This window comes from Equus quagga, chromosome 8, assembly GCF_021613505.1.
Source record: "Equus quagga isolate Etosha38 chromosome 8, UCLA_HA_Equagga_1.0, whole genome shotgun sequence".
NCBI classification, from domain to species: domain Eukaryota; kingdom Metazoa; phylum Chordata; class Mammalia; order Perissodactyla; family Equidae; genus Equus; species Equus quagga.
In genome coordinates, this window is record NC_060274.1 from 21,824,756 (window position 1) to 21,849,981 (window position 25,226).

A 25,226-nucleotide genomic window follows, 5' to 3' on the forward strand; every position below is an offset into this window, starting at 1 on the left:
GTAGGTATTGAAATTGATATCTTGAATCTTGTTCTAGTGGGTTTTATTTCACCTATTTTGAGGCCACTAGGAAGACACACACCTCTAATATAGTCTTCTGCAAAGTATATGCCCTGGTATATTCATTCCTTTTGATATTAACTGATGTTATATAGGAAAGAGGCCAATGGTCATGTAAATTTGGGGAAAAAAATTGAATTAAAATTAAATTAGACTTATTTCCAACAACTGTTTATGTAAGAGAGCCTGTGGTCTATGGTGTTTCTCAAACCTTTCACAATATAAGCTCTATCTCATTAAACATACCAGAGGACCAGTGCTCCATGGAATGTTTTTGGGGAAATACTGCTTCGAAATTTAGAAATTGATATAAATGACAAGATCTGTTACACATTTTTTACAATGATAGCAAAAGAAAGTAAGGACATTTGAGCTAGAATGGAGGAAGTGTAGCATAAAAGGACTGTTGAACCACCTTAAAACAGTTGACATGGACTTAAGCATAAATGATTATCTTGAAAGTACAAATGCGTGATGTACTATTCCTCGTTGTGGCCATCTGCTCATTCTCACATCACTGTTCCTCATTCCTTTGAAGATTTAGTTCCTGGCTCACTGTCTTTCTCTCCAAGAGTAATGTGTCCTAATTCTTGGTGATTTTAAGCCCACACAGGTGGCCTTTCAATACTCTGGCTTCTCACTTTCTTAATTTCCTCTCCTTCAGTGATCTTGTCCCCCAACTTTTCAGTCATGTCCTCCCGTGGTCATGTTGTGGACCTAGTCATTAACAATAACTGTTTCCCTCTATGACCTTGATTTCAAACATCCCATTCTCCACCAGTCCCCCCACCCCAACGAATGTTTAACTCCATCTAGACATTCCACTTTTCTGCTGCCCAACGCTTCCCTCATATCTCACATCCTTCCGTACTCAAAGTAAATAGCCTACCCTATCACTAAAATCGCCCATACATTCACCTCCCTTCTCCCTGGTTCTTGCTTTGTTGTACTTGGCTGTGTAAACCCCAAAGCCTTGGTCTGCCTATTTCATGCCTGTATCTGTCCAGCTGAACATAGCAGGGAAAGAATAGCCAGCCATGCTCAATGGTCTTACTTTAACTCTTTGATTGCTAACCTCAGTGGGCCCCCACTGTTTTCTGGCAACTTGGACAATCAATTCTCAGGAAGATATTTAAGACATATTTCTCTTTAAACTTCATGTTCCTCTTCTCCTATTCTCCCTCTCAAATGATGACCCTGTTTCCTTTTTCACTGATAAAATAGAAATACCTAAAAGAGAACTTCTATAAGCTCCCATCATGTCTACCCATCTACCTGCACCTGCAGCTGCACCTTTCGTTCTGGCTTCTTGTCTTCCTCCCTGGATGAACTGTCTGCCCACATCCAGTCTAAAGCTTACTTTGTAGTTATGTTCTTAGATTCCATCCCTTCTCACTTACTCAAGGATATTCTGTAGCCTTTGTTTCTTCTCTTCCCTGCATTACAGATTCCCCCCCACCCGCTTTACTTAAAAAAATTCGACTCCCATTTCCTCTAGTTACCACTCCATTTCATTTCCCAGTTTCCTTTTATACAATTTCTGTGTTTACTTTTTGTCTTGATCTCATTTCAGTCAGGCTTTGGTTCTCACTATTCCTCCAAAACTGCTTTGAATGTCACCGGTGACCGCCATCTTGCAAATCCAGCAATCAGTTCTCTGTCCTCGTCTTACTTGACCTGTCAGTAGCATTGACGCAGTTGATCATGCTTCTCTGTGAAACACGTGGCCCGCTTTAGCGTCTTTTGAGTGTCCATGTTTTCCCAGCTGCATTCCAGTTGCCATGACCACTCTTATCAGTCCTTCTTGCAGATACCTCTTCATTGCCCTGACCTCCAAACCGCAGGTGTCCCAGGGCACAGTCCTTGGACTGTTTCTCTCTCTGCCCTCACTCCCTTGCTAATCTCATTCAGGCTTTAACTACGTTCATATGCTGGTAACAATCAAATTTATGTTTCCAGTGTGAACCTCTCTCCTGAACTCTAAATTTAAATATCCAACTGCTGAGTGTCTTATAGGCATGTCAAACCTAACATGTCTACAGCTGAGCTCCTCTCCACTCACAACCAAACTTTCTTCTTCTGTAGTCTTCCTCGCCTCAGTAAAGGGCAACTCTATTCCTCCAGTTGCTCAGGCCAGACTCTTTGGCACCATCATCATCTCTTCTGTCTCTCACCCTCTACACATCCAGCTGTCAAGAAACACTGTCAGCTCTACCTTAAATACATCCAGAAGATGACTGCTTCTCACCACCTCTACCACTCCCGTACTGGTCCAAGCCTTCATCATTTCTTTATTAAAATAGCCTTCTGACTTGCTTCCCTGCTTTACAGCTTCTCCCCATAACCTGTTCTCCAAACAGCGGCCAGTAAATTATTGAAAGCTCTAGGTCTGATCGTGTTACTTTTCTGCTCCAATGACTGCAGAGCCTCTCTTTACAGAGGCTGTTCCGCTGCTACATGATATCCCCCCGTTACCTCTGACCTAACCTTTTGCTGCTCCCCCTCACTCACTGCTTTAGCTACACCAACATTCTTGGTCCTACATCAGGTTTTGCAGTTACCGTCCCCACAAATAAGCACATGACTTGCGTTCTTACCTCCTTCAGATCTTTGCTAAATTGTCGTCTCCTCAGCTACCCCTTCCCTGACCAGCCTAGTTCAAATTGCTGCTGTTTCTCTGTGCCTTACTTCCCAGCACTTCCTGTCTTTTCAGTATTTTATTTTTCAGTCATCATCTGATAGATATTTTACTTGTTTGTCTCCCTTCTTTCGAAGATGAGCCCCATGAGGGTGGAATTTTTGTGTTTTGTTCACAAATGTGGGAAAGTGGGGTGGGCAAAGGGAGGGTGTGGCAGTTACTGACTTGCCTAACGTGCTCTTCTCCTGTTGCCTCCCGACCACAGAGATGGGTAAGTGACTCAAGCTGGAGCCATCTTCGTATCCTGTCCTTCTCAGGTCCTAATCCTGGGGTGGGCGTGGGATCTAAGCCAGGCCAACTGGAGTTTTCCTTGGGATTTTGATTTTTCTGACTGGAAGTGGCAATAAAGAAAGAATTCATATCTTGTCATGGATCCTCTTAGCTGTTAACAGACCATTAGACAAAAGATAAATACAGCCATGTACTATAACGACACAGGAAAGACTGCATACACTATTAAAATATAAAGAATAAGACTACCACTATTAGAACTCTAATCTCAAAATACCTAAGACACCAAGTTATTAATGCCTTTGGAAGACTTACAAAAATTGTCCATATACGAGGGGACAAAAAAATGAATAATACAAGAAGAATATTAGAGCAGATACAGAGGAAAATTTTAAGTGACTACCATAAAGTGCTAATAAATAAACTGTAAAACTTTCCGTGTGTAAGACACTAAAGAAAGTTATTTTGACTTAGTTTACCTGTTTGACTGACTAATTCTTCTTAACGTTCATGCAATAGTTACTTCCATGCTACGTAACTTCCACAGCTCAGAAAGATCACATAGATATATTTGAGAGGCTTATATAACCCTCATTAAAACCTAATAGCCAATACAAAAATTTTGAAATGTTTACTGTCAGTTATGAGAATCAGTGTAAGATCTGCAAATAAGATTTTAAAAAGAGCTATCTACTGTGACCAAATAGGACTTACCCGCAAGAGGACAAAGACGATTCAATATTAGGGAGTCTTATGTGTAAACTACGTCATATCAATAATTTCTTTTTTAAGTTTGGACTCAGAGTCCCATGGAACATTTAATAACATTTATCACTCATTTCTGGTAATCTCTTAGGAATCATATTTCCTTACTCTGGTACCAAATATTTGTTTTCAACCATTATCACATTTTTTAGTAACAGCAAAACCCACCAGCATTTCCACCAACATCAGGAGTGGTGACATGCTACCTACTAACGTGTTTGTATATGTTCTAGCAGGTGCGATGAGACAGGAAAGTAACTAGTTATTAGAGGAGATAACACCAACGTTTTATAGGCAATATGATGATAGACCTGTGAAATCCTGAAAATCAGTTATAGAGCTGTTAGAATTAATGCAATTCCATGAAATACACAAATGATAAGTTTATATTTAGTGCAATAATTGGAAGTTTAAGATAATAGCTTTATTTCTTATGGCTAGAAAGAAACTAACATACCAAGAATAATTCAAAGAGGAAATGTGTATTTTCAGGATTTTCTCCAATGAGTATATATAACTTTGTTGCCAGGAAATAAATAATAAGATGTTAAGAAAGCAGAATATAAGTTTTCAATACTTAGAGGTAAGAAAAATCTAGTACTGGCACTCAAGCTCAGCTGAATTTGGTCACTTGTAGGCTTTCCCAGCTAACTCAATAAGGAAATTTGAATGCTTGATTTGAGAACTTTAATTAGATTAAATATGATTAAAAAGCAACTTAAATCTATTATTTCCAAGTATTTCTGGGAGGAAAACTAGGTTTGAAATTTCTTTCAAGAATATACTTCATTTTTTTTTTCCAGTCCTTATTTGATTAGAAGTTCTTTGAGGGATGGGCCGCACGGCCTAGTGGTAAGTTTGGTGCACTCCACTCCAGCAGCCCAGGTTCAGTTCCTGAGCGCGGTCCTACCCGACTCGTTAGTGGCCATGATGTGGTGGAGACCCACATACAAAATAGAGGAAGAGTGGCAACGCTTGTTAGCTCAGGGCCAATCTTCGTCAGCCAAAAAAAAAAAGTTATTTGGTCAAAAATGAGTAGATCATGATACTTTGAGTAAACGGTTCCTAATCCTATTTTACTACTGAGAACTGAGAGCATTCCATCTGAGTTTAGTTCTGGAAGCTCTCTATTTAAGAGCTATAAATTAGGGAACAAACAGTCTGGCTTGAATTCTGACTGTGATGCCACTAAGTACATGACTCTGAGCCAGTCAATGAAGCCCTCTTAGCCACAGCTTGTCTTTTGTAAAATTGAAACAATAATAGCTGTGAGGCTTATGAGGATTAGTGAAGGTGACAGACCTGGCCATTTGCAACTTTCAGTAACTATTAATCCTTTAACTAGTCCTATATTTCTCAGTGTTATAAACTTGAGATACTAGTAATAAATTCTTTTATAATATATTTTATACAGAAAACAATCTTTTATTATTTATATTATTATATATAGTAAATTTTGAAGAATTATATATTTTTGTGGAAGAGGAAATGACTAGGAGACATGAGTGCTCTATAATATGACCCCAGACAAGTCACTTTTTGCATTTTTTGAGCTTTTAGGTAATTTCTACATCTTAACAATGTAGAGAGGATGAAATAATTATGTAGATTTGTCAGTACTTATTTGTAAATATAAAGCACTAATGCAAATGTAAGGAATTGGAACTTCATACTGAGGGGACTTCCACCATGATGTCTATCCATGATGTAGTAAGAGGAACTGGATGTGTTTTCTTGCCTTAAACAGCCAAAAAAACAAAAACAAAGCATAAAATATATGAAACAAAGGTTTTCAAACATTGGACAGCAATCGGCATAAGACAGTGAATCCTGAGAGAAGGAAACAAATGATGTACCCAAAGCCACAGTGTGAGAAGGGAACCCAAGCACAGCCCAGTGGTCACCCTGGACTGAGGTGACAGAGTTGGGAATTCAGGGAGGCTGAGGCAGCTAGAATTTGCAGGACAGAGGACCAGAGGAGAAAGAGTTGCCCAAAGAGCGTTCTGGAGATCTTCCGAGAGTTCCTCTGTAGTCTTCAGCTGAGTGCTGATTAGTGCACGTAGGAGAACTACCCAAGGTTGGGGAAAGAAACACTGGAAGGGAAAAAAGTAGCTCACATAGGGCTGAGAAGTATGTGTCCCAACCATTCACAGTAGAAAAACCTTGTAATACTAGTGCCCTTAGACGGAGTAGTCAGAAGAGTGTTTGCTTAGGCATAATTAGCCCTAGACTAAAGGTTGCTCTGGTCCTTCCTAAAAAAATCTTAAAAGTAAGCCATTAAAGAGGGATCATAAAACGTTTTCTGTAAAGGGCCAGGATGGAAAATATTTTAGGCTTTGCAGGACAAATGATCTCTGTTGCAGCTAATAATCTCTGCCATTGTAATGTTAAAGCAGCCGTAGGCAATATGTAAGTGAATAAGGATGGCTATATTCCAGTAAAACTTTATTTTCAGAAATAGGCTGTTGACTATAGTTTGCAGACTCCTGACTTAAGGGATCAAATTGTTTCTAGTAGCTTAACTCCATCTCAGAAAAAAGCTCAAGAATATTTAAAGAAATACAAAATATCTAGCACCTAACAAGGTATAGTATGCATTGTCTAGCATTCAGTCAAAATTCACCAGATAGGCAGAAAAACAGGAAAATTCAATAGTGAAGAGAAAAATTAATCAATAGAAGTAGACTCAGAAATGACAGAGATTTGATAAAGATGTTAATAAATTTAATAAACAGATTTCATTTAAATAATATTTTAATAAACATATTTATTAAAAAACATTAAAAGTTATCATAGCTATGTTCCGTATGTTCAAGATAGTAAAGGAAAGCATAGGTTTGTTAAGGAGAGACATGAAAGCTATAAAAAGACCCATATTGAGCTTCTAGAGACAACATAAACATCTGAGATGAAAAATACACTGGATAGGATTAACAGCAGACTAGATGTTGCAGAAAGATTTTGTGAACTTGAAGACACAGCCATAGAAATTACACAAAATAAAACACACATACAAAAAGTGAAAAAACAAAACAGCCCATTAGTAAACCATGGGACAACTATAAATAGCTAAATATATGTGTAATTGAAATCTCTGAAGGAGAGAGGAAACAGAAGAAATATTTAAAGGAATGATGGCTGAAAGTTTGCTAAATTTGATGAAAATAGTAAGCCCACAAATCTCAGAAGCTCAGGGAATACCTAGCAAGGAACAAAAAAAATGAAGATTACACCAAGGCATACCATAATCAAATAATTTAAAACCAGTAATAAAGAAAAAGATTTTAAAGCAGAGAATAAAAACACTATAAATTTAGAGGAACAGAAAATGACTGCAGAGTTTTCGTCAAAAGCAATGCAAACCAGAAGACAGTGGAGCAACATCTTTAAAATAATGAAAAAAAAACCCTGTCAACCTAAAATCTATAACTAATGAAAATATCTTCCAAAAAAGATAGTGAAATAAAAACTTTTTCAGATGTATAAAAGCTGAAAGAATTTATCACCATTAGATCCATACTACAAGAAAGATTAGAAGAAGCCCTTAGGAAGAAGGAAAATAATACCAGATGGAAATAAAGAGCACCAGAAATGGTAACCACTTGGGTAAATATATAAGATTTTTCTTATTTAAACGTTTTTAATAAGATAATTGATAGTTTAAACAAAAATATTAACAATATAGTTGGGGTTTATAACCTGTAAAATGTGTGACAATAATTGCACATAGGTCAGGAGGGGAAAAATTGAAATATAATATCATAAAGTTTTTATACTATATATGAAGAAGTATAATATCCCTTGAAGGTATGTTGTAATAAGCATATAAGTATAAACCCTAAGTTAACCACTAAAACATCAAAACAAAGAGTTGTAAGCCAAAGGAGATAAAATTAAATCAGAAAAAATAGTGCAAACAAAGGCAGAAAAAAAAAAAGGAAAAAGAGAATAGATGGGACAAATACAAAACAGATAACAAGATGCTGCATTTCAACCTAACCATATCAATAATCATATTGAGTATAAATGGTCTAAATACTCTGGTTAAAAAGCAAAGAATGTCAGAGTTTTTTAAAAAAACAAGAAGTAACTATATGCTGCCTGCAAAAAGAGCACTTCATATATATAAATATACAGATAGATTATAAGCTAAAGGATAGAAAACAATGTACATTTTAACAGTAATTTTAAAAAGCCTGGAGTGGCTATGTTAATATTAAAGTAGAAATTAGAGCAAAGAATACTGCCAAGGTTAAAAGGGTTCTTTCACAATGATAAAGTGGTAAATTCACTAAGAGGACATAATCTTAAATGTATAGGCACCTAATAACAGTTTTAGTATGCACTAGGAGAAATAGACAAATCCACAATTACAGTCAGATTTCAACACACTTCTGTTAATAGATGACAGATCATGTAGATAGGAAATTGGTGCAGATACAGAAGACTTGAAAAGCCCTATCAGCCAATGTGACCTTCCTGACGTTTATAGAACGTTCTTCCCAAGAACAGCAGAATACATTCTTTTCCAGTGCACGCAGAACGTTTATCAAGATCAGTCGTACTCTGGGTAAGGAAACAAATCAATTAATGTAAAAGGATTTAAATCGTATAAAGAATGTTCTCTGACCATAATGGAATTAAATTAGAACAGAGAGATACCTGGAAAAATATGTTGTAACTGAACAGCACACTTCCAGATAACCCAGGGGCACATTCTAGGCCATACAGAACACCTTAAATTTAAAAGAACAGAAATCATACAAAATACATTCTCACACTGCAGTAGAATTAAACTGTAGATCAATAACAGAAAGATAGCTGGAAAATTCTCAAATATTTGGAAGTTAAACAACACTTCTAAGTAAACTCTAGGTCAAAGAAGAAGTGTCACAAAAAATTTTAGATTATTTAAAATAAAAGGAAATGAAAATGCAGTATATAAAAATGTGTGGGATGGGGGCTGGCCCGGTAGTGCAGTGGTTAAGTGTGCACATTCCACTTCAGTGGCCTGGGGTTCGCCAGTTCAGATCCCGGGTGTGGACATGGCACTGCTTGTCAAGCCATGCTGTGGTAGGTGTCCCACATATAAAGTAGAGGAAGATGGACACGGATGTTAGCTCAGGGCCAGTCTTTCTCATCAAAAAGAGGAGGATTGGTGGCAGATGTTAGCTCAGGGCTAATCTTCCTCAAAAAAAAAAAAAAAGTGTGGGATGCAGCTAAAACAGTGCTTAGAGGGAAATTTATAGCATTAAGTGCATATATTGGGGAAAAAAGATTTAAAATCAACAACATAAGTTTCCACCTTATGAAACTGAATAAAGAAGAGCAAATTAAATCTAAAGCAAGCAGAAGAAAGTAAATAAAAATTAGAAAAGTCAACACAATTGAAAATAGGAAAGCAATAGGAAAAAATCAACAAAACAAGGAAAAAAAGAAGACATAAATTACCAATATCAGTAATGAAAGAGGGGCCGTTGCTCCTGATTTCATGGGTAGTACAGGGCTAATAAGGGAATACTGCAAATAACCTCTGCCCACAAATTTGATCACTTGGATTGAAATGGGCCAATTCCTAGAAAGATACTTACAAACTATCAAAACTTACTCAAGGAGAAATAGATTATCTGAACAGCCCTATATTTATTAAAGAAATCAAATTAATAGTTTAAAAAAAAAAAAACAGAAACAACTATCAAAAAAGCTTTCCAGAAAACACCAGGCCCCAGTGATTGCCCTGGTGAATTTTACCAGGTAACCCATGTGACAAAGAAGAAATGAAAAGAGAAATTGGACAATATTTTGAACTGAGTGGAAATGAAAAAACATATTTCCAAATAACTAGGGTGCAACTATAGCAGTGCTTTGAGGGAAGTTTAGAGCACTACATGCCTATGTTAGAAAAGAATAGTCTCAAATTAATGGCTTGAGGTAAGGGAGTGTTAAAATTGTCTTCAAATACCTGAATGTCTCTTATTGAAAAACATGTTGGTTTCACGTCGTTAAGGAAGACAAGTCGATGTGGTCACAAAAAGTTAACTTAGCTCCTTGTAGGAAAGAAAGGACCATCAGGCTTCCCCAGCTATGGGCTGAGTTTCTTTAGCAAGACACGTTCCCTTAGGTATTTTTAAGGGTTCTTTCCAACTATCAGTTTCTGTGATAAACGGTAGTGAAGGAAAAGTACATTTCTCAATGTTAACAGGCCTATGGGTTAACACGTACATTTAAAATGATGTCAGACTGTAGGTAATTCAATATGAGAACGAGCGCTTATTTTAAATATCACAGAACTGTAGACTTAGAGGCAGCTGGAAATGATGTTTAAACAACAGTGGCCTCAATTCCTTGCCTTTTTAATATGGAAGCCTTGGGTACATTTTTTTTAAAAGGGAGATCCATTTAAGTTTGCAAATCAACAGAAGCATTGAAGGAGAACTAAATCACTAAATGACATATTTAGAATTCAGAGAAAATCTCATCAAGCTCAAGGGCAATCAGGAATTAGACTGGACAGGCTTCTGTACTAGGTAAAAGGTTAGGCAAATGTCACCTTCTCTCCCAAGCCTTTTCTGGCCCTCCCAGACTTAGTGGCCTCTGTCCCCGTCTTCCCACAGTGTTATGCACACTCTGTACCATAGCATCTGCATACCACCATCTGTCTATAGCGTGTTATGAAAAATGACACGGGAGTGAGAAATAAGCTTTGCCATTTACCACTGGCAGTCTTTTCTTGTGCTGGAAAGTTAATTAGTTTTCTCCTAGTGAGTAGCATGAGGGTCAGATGAAGTAAAATATGTATTTGTTCTTTGAAAACTTTAAAGCACTAGCTATTACCAACAAATATTCCTGTTATGTATTTTTCTCTTCATGGGGCAACAGTCTGTGAATTTCTGCCTAGCAACAATACATATCTACTGAAGATGGTTAAATGGCAAGAAGTAAGGCTGATGGTGCAGAAAAAGCACGTTGCTGTTCTATAGCAACTGGGGATTTGCCTCAATTAGCTTTTTTAAAGATAATTCAATAGCGTTTCTATTTTATATGATATCTTTTAGGACAGTTTGCTCTTGGTTTATTTCTTGTCCCCATAAAATTCTAGACTCGAATGGCAAATTTTTAGTGCTAGAGGGAATCATGTAATCCGGAGACTGGGGTTAATTTTTATGTCGTCTTATTGAATAAGAAGCATATTTTTTTTTTCCCTTTTAACAAGTATTGCGTTGGTTTGATTTTCACATCAATGGTCATTGCTCCCATTATTGAGCATTTGTTACAGGCTAAGCCTGCTCTCGGTGCTTTGTACAAGTTATCTAATGTGATCCCACAAACCCTGTGAGAGGCATTATTCCTTTTAGAGGTGAGGAAACTGAGTTTCTGAAAAGATTAATTGCTTAGTTTACAAAACTAAAATTTAATGTGGATCTGACACCAGAGTCCCAACTCTTAAACACTACCTCACTGAATAAAAGCGGTACAGTGCATTAGGCTTAGAAGTAGATAGGATTACTTATTTAATACAGTTATAGTGAGAGAACCTCAGTGAATAATTGTGTGCAGACAGGGGAGCTGGGCAGAGCGGAAATGGCATGGGGTTTAGAAACGACATACTTAAAAAGTTGTGACTCTGCTACTTAATTAGTTTTGTGACTTTGGCAGATCGATTATCTCTCTTGAGCCTGTTTTCCTCATTCAAAAATGGAAATTGGTAAGCCCACGTGTCTCAGATGGTCGTGCTGAAGATCAAGTGGATGTCACGAAGGCTTCTTAAATGCTGTGGAAAAGATTAGAGATGGATCAATGAATATGTTTTGTCATTTGCTGCAGCCTTTCTTTAAGGAGTAAATTTTCTGAGTGCTTTTAAAAAATGATTTGAGAGCCAGCCCTGATGGCCTAGAGATTAAAGTTCGGCAGTCTCCCCGCTTTGGCAGCCTGGGTTCAGTTCCCCGTCGTAGAACCACACCACCTGTCTGTCAGTAGCCATGCTGTGGTGGCAGCTCACATAGAAGATCTAGGACTTACAACTAGGATATACAGCCATGCAGTGGGGCTCTGGGGAGGAAAAAAGAGTGATGTGATTTATAGAAACTTAGTGAGTTTCTACAGCAGCTCTTTGGAATTACAGAGTGATTTATTATATAAGGAGGTACTACTTGTAAGACCAGCTTTCTTCCATGAGATACATCGTTTTTGAGGAATGGTTATTTCACAATGCCTTGTAAAGGAATTCTTCCTAGATATTTGTCTCCATTTTGGAAGAGTTAGAAGACAGAGGCTCAAGATCAGTTAGAGCCAGAGTCAGCTTTGAGGTCCCTGGTAGAACTGTCACACTGCCGCTACTAAGAGGCGACCTCGTCTGTGCGGTGTAGAGGTCCGTACTCTCTAAGTTCATTTCTCTCCCAGCTTGAGAATAAGTGAAAGTCTTCTCCCTGAGGGCTGTTCAGCATCCTATACAAAATAGCGTCTTTGGCAGTCAAACTAGTAGTCAGTGGAGGGGACCCCCACATCAGCGCTGAAGCTCAGAAGATGGCTACGTGGGAAGGTTGTGTTCTGTGTCAGGGAATGAGGCCTCCATACCTTTCATTCCAATATTGTTTATTTTCTTTTTGGTTTAGGAATTCTGAAACTTAACCCGTGTATTCCCATGTTTACTCAGGATTAGCACCAGAGATGGAATGGAACATAATAAAAATGAACACATTTTGTTTTAGGCTTTCACGAAGGTTGTGTCAAAGCAGCAGTTCAGAATTCAGTGGGGACTCTGGAAATGTTTTAATTATCTCTGTTCAGTGTAGGTAACCGATCAAGATAATCCATTTTCTTTCCTCGTCCCTCTTGTGCTCCATCCCCCCTCACTTGCTGTCTGCACTCCCGCCCGTGCGCCCCCCCCCCCCCACACACACACACCTCATTCACACACAGACCGTCACTTAAGAGCTTGAATTACCAGTTTCGGTGATTACCTAGCTCACATCAAAAACCTAACTGTTCTATGTCTGTTCACATTTTTGTTTTGCAAACGGAATTTACACAAACGGACTCTGTCGGTTGCGTGGCCTTCACTGGAGCTCAGGCCGAGGGACGCCCTAGGAGTTACGGCTCTGAGTTCATCCTATGGTAGGAGTTTACAGGGTGAGAACGAAGACGGACGGCTCGTAGAGCCGCACACCCATCCGCATTAGAACTATTCGGTTGAGATTAAAGCGTCCCAGGCGTTTGGCCAGGGTGACACGAAAGAAATGGGAGATGAAGTGAGACCATCTCTTGTGGGATTGCAGGATGGGGAAAGAAAGGGAGAGTGAGCCGGTGAAGTTTATTTATGGAATGTCAGGGGGCCACTGAGGCTCAGCAGGCCCCAGCAGCAGAGGACTTCCCTCCAGCTTGTTTTCTCCCTCTGACCTTGGATGAACTAGCGAGCAGTATATTATGCTGGACGATTGTGCTGGTTTGTCATGGTTAGCATTCTGGACTGTCACTGGAATGTAGGAAACGGATGAATTTGAATTGAACCATGAGGTGGTCCGCCGGGCCCTCTCCTGTCTCAAGGAAACCTGTCGCTGTTTGTCTGGGCCTGGCCTAATGAAAGCAATGGAGGGAGAGAGAGGTGGGCCTTTGATCTCTTTGTTGCAGCTGCTCCCTGGGAACTCGCTGAAATCAATGCCCTGTTTTCCTGAAGGAATGAATGGCTCTGCCTAACTAGCTTTGTGAAGCCGTGGGGGAATTCACTGCCTCTGTTTATTGACAGCTGAAAAGGAGCACATGGGGTGGAGTGGACCTTCTTGTGAAAACCAGGCACAGGGAAAATTAGACCTCAATTTAACACAGAGGAATTTGGAAATTCACCCCAAAGGAGACGCTGGTTTCTCATGCTTACATTAGAATTACTCAAGTTTGGGGCTGGTGCGTAATGAACAATGGAGGTTCTGTCACAACCATGTTATAAGTAGGAATATGGTATGCATAATAAATGATGTTAAGTAGAAGTTGATTCAACACCCTCCTCCTTTTTTTAAACACAGAAGTAGAGAAAGACAAATATTAACCATGATATCATCAGGTGATTCTTTTATTTTTGCTTTAAGAGAAAAAAAAATTGATACTTAAAATAAGCATTATTAACATAATATTACTAAGTCTCTAGAATGTCTTTCCTTCATTTATGTTTCAAAACATCTTTGAACTCTGTATCTAAATTTCACTCTTACTGTCAGTTCGTGCTCTTCTGGATTGTGTGTTGCACGTGGGGATATTACGATAATACATTTATTTTTAAAAACTTATATTCTTGGGATATTGTAACCGGAAGTCTGTGTCAAACATCAATAAAAGTGGCTAATAAACCAATATAGCACTCGAGATTAGCACTGTTCATAAATCCTAAAATTACTGCCTTTCTTTTGAGAACACAGTTTGGAAGAAGTCTTGAGTTTATCACAAGGAGCCATGGCTATACCTTCTTTAACTCTCCCTCACTTGCTTGTTTTCCCAGGAAGAATTTATGACTTCTTCCTCCGGCCCCCAGCCCTTTGTGCACACCTCTATTTTAGCACTTAACACATTGCCCGCAGCTCTTTGTTTAGGTGTATTCTTTTAGCTGGAAGTAAAGCGGCTGTGTCGTATTCATTTTTATATCTCCAGCCCAGCAAAGCTCTTGGCTCACTGCATGCGTGCTGGGTGAATGGGGGTTGATGGCGCCCTGTACATTACTGTGAATGTAATTACTTACCCAGGCTTCAAGTGCAAATACTACGTTTTAGGAAAACCTGATTGATCTTTTGTTACCTGATTGGTGCTTTAGCTTTTTAAACTCTTTCCTTTATGGAGAATTATTAAACACTTTTTTGATTTGGCTGGTTCGTTGGGCAGTTCCTCAGCCTCAGAACAGGAGGCATAAAAAGTGTCTGGCATTGTCCTTTTCAAAGCCAAGCTCTCTTCTCTAATATTCTTTCCTAAAAATAAATCTCAACCCAGTGTTTAGATATTTTCAGTAAGAAGATGAAAAATCTTTTCATTTGGAGTTTTGTAGACTTTCATTTGACCCGATTTAGTGATTGAGATGGATAAAGCTTACATTTTATATGATTTAATTCTATGATGCAATGTTAAATTATGCAAAACAAAACATCCTTTGACAGTTTCTTTAACCAGATTTACCACCCCTGGATGTTATGAACCCTTTATCAAAGGAAGCAAATGCACACCTTCACTTCTCAGTGAAGAGTGGAAGAGAAATTTTGATTCTAAAGGGCTAACTACTGTGTTCACAGGACCCTACTCAATTTCTGAGCAGTTTTCCAGTTAAGACCTATTTCTTTTTAACCAGAGCTTTAAGTGGGAAATAGTTGCAAACATTCTTTGGGAAAATAACATCTTAAAGTCATAATGGGAAATTTTAGAAAATGTGGGAGAAAAAAGGTAAGCAGCACACAAGTACAGGAATGGGCTCATATTTTACTCCGTGTGTTATTTGAGTTTTATTTTTACCAGCAAGATTATTTTTGAAGAAATCCGTTTCAACTAAAGGTAGGGATGAAGCTTAAAATACAGGTTTACAAATTGGTGAGTGGCGGTAGCCATCTTGTAAAGGAACGGGCCTTTGCACGGGTGGTACGAATGTGGTAGACTCAGCAAGTTGTGATTCTGCTGAGATTTTAGATTTCTTACGAAACAGGAAAGCTACCACGGCCTTGATCACTGATAGACTCACCCCCATAAGTATTAACTTGTAGATAAGAAAGCTTAGCACTTAGGTTTTATAACTTGGCTGCTCAGTCCTCCCCGTTTCTGGAAGTAATTTCATGTGACATCATGCCAGAGTAGGGAGGGGTCGGGGGTGGAAGGAGAAGTAGGAATCCACACTTTCCCATTGATTTTCAGCCTTTTGCGCTGAGGCGTATCTCTGTCTACATTGACAGAAAGAACTATATACAAGTCAAGGAAGTGACGGCAGTTCAAATTTGTGTTCTTGCTATTTTTGTAGAATCAGATAACCTCAACGACATGATCCTCTATAATAGAGCCTTTTTCCCAGGACCGAAGACTGCTGTAATATCCAAGAATAATTTCAAGTAATTTAAGAGTCAAACCCTCAAAATAGGTTTGGGGATCGACATATATTAGGTCTCTGTATTTGTGTGTGTTTATCTCCATAAGCACACTTCCTAGTGGAAAGATACCAGATACCTCCCTCTCAAACGGCTTCCCGTCTGTCCAGACGGACCAAATAAAGCAGCCCGAGTACAGACTTATCTAGTCACTGAGAGGGAGACCTCCTTGCTGTTAGACTGAGTTACAAGAGAGACTATTCTGACATAGATTTAAAGTGACCTCCGTTGGGAATGCTGTCACTGAGTCCTGCTGTCCAGGCCTCTCCTCTTGGTGGGAGGCTTGTCGTTGAAAAGAAGTTGGAGTTAAGCAAAGGGATTTTTTTTTTCTCTTTTTGGTTTTTATTTTCCTGTTTGTTTGCTTTTGGCCTTTTAATGGCCTTTCCTTGCTCTTGAGTGTCCTCCTCCCCTCCTCCCCACTCACTCTCAGCCATGCTCAGCTTCTTGTGTCCTTTTCCCAAAGGATCGTGTTCTTAGTTGACGCTTTTAAAAGGTTCTGATCATCATCTAATTTATGCCTGAGGCCGGGAGGTATTTTGACTTGCATTGGGGTCTCCAGAAAATAACCGCCGATGCATGACCGCTCCTTGCCTACCAGCCACAGTGTTAAGAACTTCACTCACATTAACTCATTTCATCCTCAAAAGGCTAGTGTGCCGTCATTACAGTTACTGTCTCCATTTCACAGGTGGGGAAGCCAAGGCAGAGAGAGGTTAAACAGATCGCGTGAGGTTTCTAAGTGGCTCCAGGTGGCACCTGGATGCACATCCCGGCGGTCTGGCCGCTCGGCCCACGCTCTTGACCACATCACTGTGTTGCCTCCCTAACCCGAAAAATCCTTTAAGACCTTAAAGGCGTGCCTCTGGAATGTTGGGATATGGCGCGATGGCAGGCTGACGGAGAGAAATTTTTCATCCTGGCATTCCTAGAATCATATTCTGTATATAAATGTCTGCTTACGCAGGACCAACGTGGTTTTCCTCAGTGCCGTTTTTTTATAACCTTTTGATGTTTTCCTCCCCCTAGGATTGCTCTCACGTCTGATGTGGCCTCTGTGTCATGTCACATCTGAAACTCCTCTGTACCTCAAACGTAGAAAGGTAAGTGTGCCTCTGCTAAACCCGCTAGCTCCTGCCTGGGCGGCTCCCCCGTGGTTGGTCGTGAGTGTGTGTTCTCATCGCCACCTACGTTGGAGCCGCCACAGCCCTGCCTCTTCACAGTGGAGGGGATTATGTTCCAGAAAACACTGGCTCTCAGAGAATTTGCATTTGAGGAACATCAGGCCTTGAGGGACAAACAGTTGAGGAACACAAAAGCCTGTTTTTCACTCTTTAGAATAATCATGCTAAAAACCGTCATGGACATGTATTCATATTAATTTAGAAATAACGGGTATGACGTAATTGATTTTTATTTATCATGACTTGCTTACTAGAAACTTTGTGATCTCTCTCATATTTTAAAAAGATTTTAAAATGGTTTTATCTTAAAAACAAATACTAGGGGAAAATTTGGAGTGTTATCCTGCATTTAGAATCATATTTAGTGTGTGACATATATTACAATTCAAAGTCTGTAAATCTTGCTCCTAAAACCATAATATGAGGTAGCTCTCATTTTACATATATTCTGTCTGAATTTCCTAAAGTTACGAAATAAGTGTGCCCCTAAATCCAGTGTTTATTTGGGGGAACTCGTGGTTGGCAGGATCCTCGTATTTATCAGAAGTTTTTCTTTCTTATCATTCTCCACCATACATGTGGAGATTATGATTTGTTTTAACGACCTATTTCAAAATAATAACCCCTAATTCCAGCCTTAAATTTCATATCTGACAGTTGGGTTGTTTTTCCCCGTAACACGTGTTAGTTATCTGTTCCAGCCCGTGTCGTCGTCCCCCGAGAGCGGCACTCCCGCTTCTGCAGCCCCAGTGCTCGCTGTGCTTAACCATAACTCTTGGCTTCTCTCCACGCAGTTTTTTGCAAAATGTCCTTGACTGCAATATGACATGGTTTTTTTTTTTTTACTCTAGTCTTCTTTTTCTTCTGTTTTATCTTACATTTGAATTTTTTTTCCCCCTAAACCTCTCACTAGATAAACCACATCCAATTTATTTTACTCTCAGGGCTGCCTTCTAGGAAGACGATCTGCAGCTGTCCCAGGTGCAAGGCCAAAGTGAAGAGAATGTTAGATATGCATGTCCTCCACAGAGCCTCTTCTCCACATGAGTCTAATCGAAAGAAGTCCACTTTCTCACCAACACATTCAAAAGGAGAATTCTAGCAAAATCCCCCAAATGCCAGAATCACTTCTGAATATCGCTTGGGTAACTTTGTAATACCTGTAAGACCAATTCATGCCGGGCCCATTTGTAATTGTTTTCTCTAGTTAAACATGGTATTGCCATTAAATGCACAGCAAATAATATTACACTGCTTAAGAATTCAGGAATCTTTGAAATACATGACATATAAAACTTTGAAGCATGAAGGAAATAGTAGAAATTTCTCTTACAAGCGCATATTAGGAAATGGAATTGTGTCACAATGATCCAAATTAAAGAAAGATTATTGAAGTATATCAATAATTTACACCCTGACTTTGTTACATATATTGTATTCTGAAACAGGTTACTAATGTTTCCTAATAGTGAACTTACCCACTGTGTGGAATCGCTCTTGATACTTATTAACAGACCACATCTCCTTAGTACGTACACTTTAGACTCTGCACCAGTCGTCATGCCTCTGTCTGTACGTATGTACTGTATAATCTTATGACAGCTCTGCAAAGCAGATAGCTGTCTCCATAAAGAGAAGTTAGGGAACATGCCTAAGGTTACATACCTGGCAGGTAGCAGAGCCAGTATGCAAACCCAGAGCCATCTGACTCCAAAGGCAGTCCTCTTTCCACTATACCATGCTCTTTCTAGATTGTATCTAGCAGAATGTGAGCATTTGCTTAACGTTTTTTAACTAACCGTGGGAACACAACTTAGTGTTAAGTGGAGTGTGCTTCTCACGTAGTAGAGTAAGGGAGAGTAAAACAGAGTTACTATCTGAGAAAGAGCATTAAAATGTCTTTACTTCCTGACTCCCTGAACAAACAAAGAATTAAAATGAAGGCAGTTAGGGGATGAAGGGAGTCGGAGATTATAATATAGGAGAGTGGTAAATATTATTGTTGAAACTAGTAAGTCACTTTTCTCTATCAGTGTTTAAAATAGTGCTAGGAGTTACACATGTTTATACTATAACAAAATGTACTTTATTTGGGGAGTAACTTAATTGATCCATTATGTGGCATCTACCAAGGTAATTTTTTTCCTTTTGTTTGAGCACAGGAATAAAAAGTGATTCATAAAACAGACACACACACAATCAACATGTAAATTAGAACCACATTAAAATCTGGAGAATGGGTAGACCCAGGAGCATAATCTGGGCACCTGCTGTCTGCAGTCTCAGTAGGACAGCCTGCGCATAGTGCTCTCCTGATTAACAGCTTTCTGTGGATCCGTGTAGTCAGGGCTCTTGGTTGCAGTTGACAGAAACCAGCGGGCCCACTGGAGAATTCCAAGCAGGCGCACGTTTGCATGTTAGAAGAATCATGACTAGAGTGAAGGGGGGCCGGTCCAAAACAGAGGCTGAGGAGCCAGTATGAATTCAGTCTCCGGGATGTAGAAATGTCCCTTCACACTGACGTAACTTGACTGCAAGCTCTTTACTCACCAGGCTAGTAGAAAGTTTCAAGGAAACGACATGAAAATTGAGTTTCAGCCAATAGAGTGGGCTGGTCGCCCATTCCCCAGCATACCTCCCCACCCTCCCGCACCCCCACAAAGTTTTTGGGCCCCACAGATTGGAAAGCAGTCTCCTGCGCATGGTTGTTCATGTGAGGTGGGGGTTGGGGATGGGCCATGTGAGTGAGTGTTCATTAATTGCCCACTCCTCTCTTCCCTTCTGGGCCTCACCTGTCTGGTGTGAGAAGGGCGAAGTGAGCGTCCAGACCCTTGTGAGTCCAGGGTAGCCCCGCGCTCTGATTGTTCTGGCTTTTCAAGCCTCTGCCTGCTTGGTTAACACACCCTAGTTCCCATGTTCCCTGTCTGTGAGCCCCCTTGTTGGGTGCACTGAACACGAAATACTCGTCTTACTAATAACCAAAGCAGACAGAGGGGGCCGTCTTGGCACACTCCACCTCTGTGACAGGACACTTGCTCCCCCGGCACCTCCTCCTCTGCTAGGTCCATCTTCCCTCTGGCTGTGCCTCACGTGCTGGGCAGACGTAGTGGGTGCCTGTGCAGCAGGAAAATGAGGTCCCGTGGCTGCTGATTCTCGAACACCTGAAGTTCTTCCAGCCAGAACTCTCTGTTCTCAAAGTTCTAATCTCCACATAATGGCTGACTTATCTGGGCTTATCTAGAATCCTCTCCAGTTTTCAGCTGGGCCCTGTGAGCCTTATCTGAAAGTCTTAGATACTCAGCCCTACAACCGAAATGGAATTTGCTTTGAGGACTTGACTGACCTCAAAGTCTGAACTCCTTAGAGTTCCTTTGGTACCACACTTATCTACCATCACTGCAACCTCTCTGAATCAACAAATTTGTCCCGTTAAGGATGTCTATCCTTTCTCCTAGGGTGACTCTCCCCTGTCTAAACCCCCTCTCTGTCCAGCGCACTGTCATTTCCACCTTGGGGAGCGCAGCAGCCCCAGCCCCTCTTAGCACGCTACTCTGGGAGGCACGTCCAGGCCTGGGAGGCAGGGGTGTCCTCTGCCTGGACACCAGCAGCACTGGCCTCTCTCTTCTTCCTAGTAAACCTCCGTTTTTCCCTTTGATTTTTAAGCAACTCCAAGTTTAAGATAAAGGCCTTAAAGATAACTTTCTCTGCCTCTCCCTTTCTAGGTATTTGCATAGGAATCAGAGGAGTTCATCTTGTGAGTAAATGCTTAACGTCTTCGCCTGTTTCCTTCCTTCCTTCTCTCTCTGCCCCGGATTCTACAGTGCAGCCGCCCCCAGGTCACCAGCGCCTCTGCAGAGCCCACCTCCTCTGCAGCAAGGCAGATGGCCTTTTCTTCAAAAACAATGTGGCTCCAATGCTAGTAGCTGAAGTGAGCCCTATGGCACAGATGTACACTAGTCTGAGGTTGTTAGCACCTTCTTGAGGTGCCCCACAACATTCCGTCTCGCCCTATGACTCACGTTTGAGGAAGTATTCCCTTTCATACCCAGAGCTATCTTAACTCAGACTGCAGCCCCCACCTGCCAGCCTGGAGGGAAACTTCATCCCAGCCATTTTTAGGTGTCACCCCATCCCCCATGGGGTCTGTCCTAGAACCTGGAGATTTCTGTGGCACCTGGGAGGTGAGGGACTGGCCTCTGGCCTTCGCTGTATCGCAATAGTGATAACTCTCTGCCTCACGGCCACGAGGGAGGCTGCAATCCTCTTGCCTCAGTGTGGCCTTCCCAAGCGCACCCGGCACAGCTGCGCTCTCAAGGCTTCTGCCCGCTGCCTTGGGGAGCAGAGCTGTGCAAAGGCCCCTTGCTGGGGCCCGACACACCTCCTCCTTCCAGGCGTGGGGGCCGGGGACGGAGGGGAGAGTGTCTGTTTCTCACCCTCCGATCTGCCCTCTCCTCCTCCTGTCCCAGAAGTTGGGCAGAGTCTCCTTGTTGGGTTTAGATGTTAACAGAGACAGACTGTGTCTGCCGTCATCTGGGCTAAAATACAAGGAATTACAAAGTCTGCCACCTGTTTTAAATGAGCTAGAAAGGAACACTGTTGGGAGGGCAAACAGTAAAATTCCAGAGTTGTCCTGCTGGGTTGATTCGGAGGCCGTAACGAAGGCAAAACATCACCCAAACACTGGTCACTATGGAAATTAAGAGAAGGAGACAGATTTGAGAGACAGTAATCCATACAGCTTAGTCCGTGAGAGAATCTCTTGTGACTACAGAGCTTCTGACTTTGGAGAGGCTGGGACGTGCCGCAGGGAAGAGAGGGACCTGTTCGTAACGCGGACTCGCAGTCCCACGCTCTGGATGCAAATCTCACCTCGGCTGCTCACTGGTTGTGTGACCATGGGCACATTAATGTCACTTCTAAGCCTCAGTTTCCCCGTAAGTAAAATGGGGTTACTACTTCCCACTCATATGGTTGTTTGGGGCGTTAAGTAAAGTGGTGAAAACAGTGGCCATGACCTGGTGAGCATCCAGTAAATGTCCGCTGTTATTACAAAGAGATACCATTAGCTAAATCGGTAACGCGGGAGGAGCGAGTCTGGAGGGTTAGCTCTGTGGAGCCCCTGCTTCAGAAGAGGTGACTTCCAGGCGCGCTGAGAGGGGCAGGCGCTTGGTAGCTGGATTCCTCTAGAATCCGAAACAAAATTCAGGATTGAAGATGGAAGATGTGGGAGTCCTATGGCCTCAAGGAGTAGTCACAACCCTGGGCTGGGAGGGGTGCTCCAGGGATGTGCAAGAAGTTACAGGGCCAGGGGCCAGGCCCGCACATCTGTTCCAACTGTGAGTGACCCTGCTGCAGCGCGTCCCTCTGTGTCATCTTTAGAATGACTCCATTGTTTGGAGATGAATATGAATATCCCCTTTAGGGTCTCCACGTCAGAGGTGTCATCTCATGGTCCTCTGTGACCCACCTCACTGCAATGAGAGTGAATCGTCCACAGTCAGCTAAATCGGGTGGGCTCCTTTCCGTCTGGAATTACAGTCTCTAGAAAATAAAATAACTCTTTTGGAAGGCTCTTCAAAAGCAAACCTTGCACGCCTTCAATCTAGAGGAGTCTTTTGCTGAAAACTGAAGCAGAATTGACAGTGTTCGGGACTTGCCCATCCTTCCCGCTCAAATCATTGGAAATAAAAAGTCAGTCTAAAGAATTTTCTTAAGCAAAATCAGGAGTAGCTAGAAGTGAGCGAGCTGAAACTGGAGGGAAATTCCTTTGTTCAGTCCAGGTTGCAGTGAATGCCCAGCAGGCGGCTAACCCAGTTCATTAACAGAAAAAGACATGTTCTTAAATGCTGTTCTCAGCAGCACATGCCTAGAGAAACATTGTGACAGTGAAAATGCGTTCTAGAAATCCTAGCTCTAGATTGTTGAAACTTTAGTTTTTGTCATCAATGAATGCATAAATCATTCCCCCCAAAATATTTCTCCTTATTTAAAGCAATTAACTATCATGTGTTTACTGTGTGCCTGTGCCCGTTCCTAGAACAATGCAGTTTTTCTTGCTACTCTGGAACTCAGAAACGTCTGTATTTAGAATGTTTAATGTTACAGGGTCATTTTTTACAATGCACCTTTTTTTCATATAATTGACATATTAAAACCTTTATCTCTGATTTTGAGACCTAAATTCTGACCTGAGAAGCGGTCTGCAAGTAGCATCCTGTCGAGCTTAGATGTGCTGTTTTTCCTGCCTGTCTCTTCTCTTTATTCCCGCTGTCGGCCCTCATGGCTCTCCCGGGGTCCTGGCGCTTTCAGGTTCTCCGCGCATTGCTGACTGCTGAAGCCCTCGGCCGGGCTGAGATGGCAGGTGGGAGCGGGAAGGGCTCCATCTCCTCCCGCCAGACGTCTCCTCTTTCACTAGTGCTGCAGACATTGAACAGCTTAAGAATAAGCTCCTATGTGAGCCCTCGGAGGCCAGGGAGTATTGTTGAATTCAGAAAGGAATCGCTTTCTTTTAGTGATAATTTGAATATTTTGACAATGAAGCTGAGCTACTCCACTGCGTGGTTTGCGTACTTGGTGTCATGGGCACCCTTCCCAGGAAGCAGAGGAGAGCCCCCACCTCTCTGAATTCATAAATTGGTCTTGTCCATTGGTGAGATGGGTAGGAGCAAAAAAGAATCATCCAGAAGAATTCTACTCTCTTGCTTTAATGTTTTAAAGCCCTTTAAAAAAAATTAATACAGGCTTTTGGAGACCACCCAATTAAACCTCCACAATAAATGCTGAGTATTTTGAGAAGAGAGATGGACCATGAAGATGATTTGTGAAGTGTTTATACATGCAAAGTGAGGAATATGTTTAAAGCAAATTCCCTGGATGATTCAGACAAGGAGCCTACTCACCTCCAAAGGTTTTCCTGAACTGTGATGGGTTATTTTTAAACTTTAGTTGTCTAACAATGGCTTAATTTTTCCATTTTTAACTTAAAAGTATGTTCTCATACAAAATAAACGGATGTGGCCTTTTTGATCAAATTAAGAGAAGGGAAAACAGACAGGCCACCAGCTCAGTAAATTGCTTAGGTGAGACCTAATTGGCTTTGTTTCGCAACAGATTTACCTTTGTGCCGGTTAAGAAAATCCTGAAAAGCTTTCCCCCTAAGAGGATCGAGTGACTGGAATAGTCTTAGTTGGAAGAAGCCAAGTTTTATAATTAACTGGTGAGCAGAGATACTGGTTTCGAATGCTCGCCAGGGATCAGTGTGGCAAGGCCAGCTGCAGACTGGCCTCCTGGAGACCTGGTGAAAACGGTTCCCAGGGCCCCGGGGATGCTGCTTCAGTGGCACTAATGTGTGCTGTGGCCTGGGAATCTGTATTGTTAAAAGGTCTCCCTGGTAATTCTAATGCATAGCCAGGTTTGGTAACCACTGAATTATGTATTCAATTTAGAGACTTCAGCCTTTTCACCCTGCAAATCTGATAAATCTCTACGTTTATAGGAAGCATTTGTTGATGAATGTCCACTGGTTACTGCTGACTTTTTTCAGTTTATAATTTGTTTCTGGGTCTGTTAGTACCTAGATTTGCATACGTGTTTTATGGTATTCTAATACTGTTGGTTTAAAAAAAAATACCATTTCCTCTGAGTGCTATTTTGAATATTTTATGTAAGCAATTTCATGTTTTTTTTTCTACTTGCAGAAAGCAGGGGAAAACTTCAGGGTTTTTCTAATCCAGTTGCAAGTAGGACAAAGGATATAATATGAATACTTAAAGATCTCCTTGGAGATATTGAAAATCTTTTAAGTTACAACAGTAGGAACTTTATCACACCTTTAAATATATCGGATGATCTAAATGTTTAAGACTTTTGCCATATGGTATATCTGAGATACCTTAAAATTAAGGGTGGTGGGTCTATTGAGATATTATACTACACGATTTTGAAGTTTAATGTTATCTGTAAAGTCACCTATTAAAATGCATGCAACAGTGGTAGACAGTCTCCACGCGTTACCGGTCGTGCGTGTGCCCTTGAAGGGAAGCCCCCATCGCACCGTCACAGGGGACACATTTCTCTAGCTCCATTCACTGAAGATGTGCAAGATCTCTCCTTACAGGTTCGCATCCTCAGAGGAACTTCAGAGTGGACTCCATGACCGCCTCCGAGCTGACGCTTCCTGTCACCCAGTAG

General features: G+C 41.0%; 2 protein-coding genes across 12 annotated transcripts in view; one reads left to right on the forward strand and one right to left on the reverse strand.

Moving 5' to 3' along the window:
• PLAGL1 (PLAG1 like zinc finger 1) overlaps window positions 1-25,226 on the forward strand; it is a 73,626-nt gene that overhangs the window by 27,282 nt on the left and 21,118 nt on the right. For 2 of the 8 annotated variants that reach the window (XM_046668880.1, XM_046668874.1), the window contains exons 3-5: window positions 16,882-16,955; window positions 20,759-21,970; window positions 25,153-25,226. The gene's annotated coding sequence lies outside the window, so the exon portion shown is untranslated. Of the gene's footprint in view, window positions 1-16,881; window positions 16,956-20,758; window positions 24,253-25,025 lie in introns of those variants that run through there. The other 6 variants (XM_046668872.1, XM_046668879.1, XM_046668873.1 and 3 more) reach the window with 5 other exon arrangements.
• Window positions 8,124-25,226, reverse strand: part of ZC2HC1B (zinc finger C2HC-type containing 1B) — an 82,278-nt gene continuing 65,175 nt past the window's right edge. For 2 of the 4 annotated variants that reach the window (XR_006889661.1, XR_006889658.1), the window contains exons 15-17: window positions 11,363-11,525; window positions 8,417-8,490; window positions 8,124-8,320 (exon numbers count right to left, since the gene is read on the reverse strand). The gene's annotated coding sequence lies outside the window, so the exon portion shown is untranslated. Of the gene's footprint in view, window positions 8,321-8,416; window positions 8,491-9,797; window positions 9,909-11,362; window positions 11,526-19,020; window positions 19,591-25,226 lie in introns of those variants that run through there. The other 2 variants (XR_006889659.1, XR_006889660.1) reach the window with 2 other exon arrangements.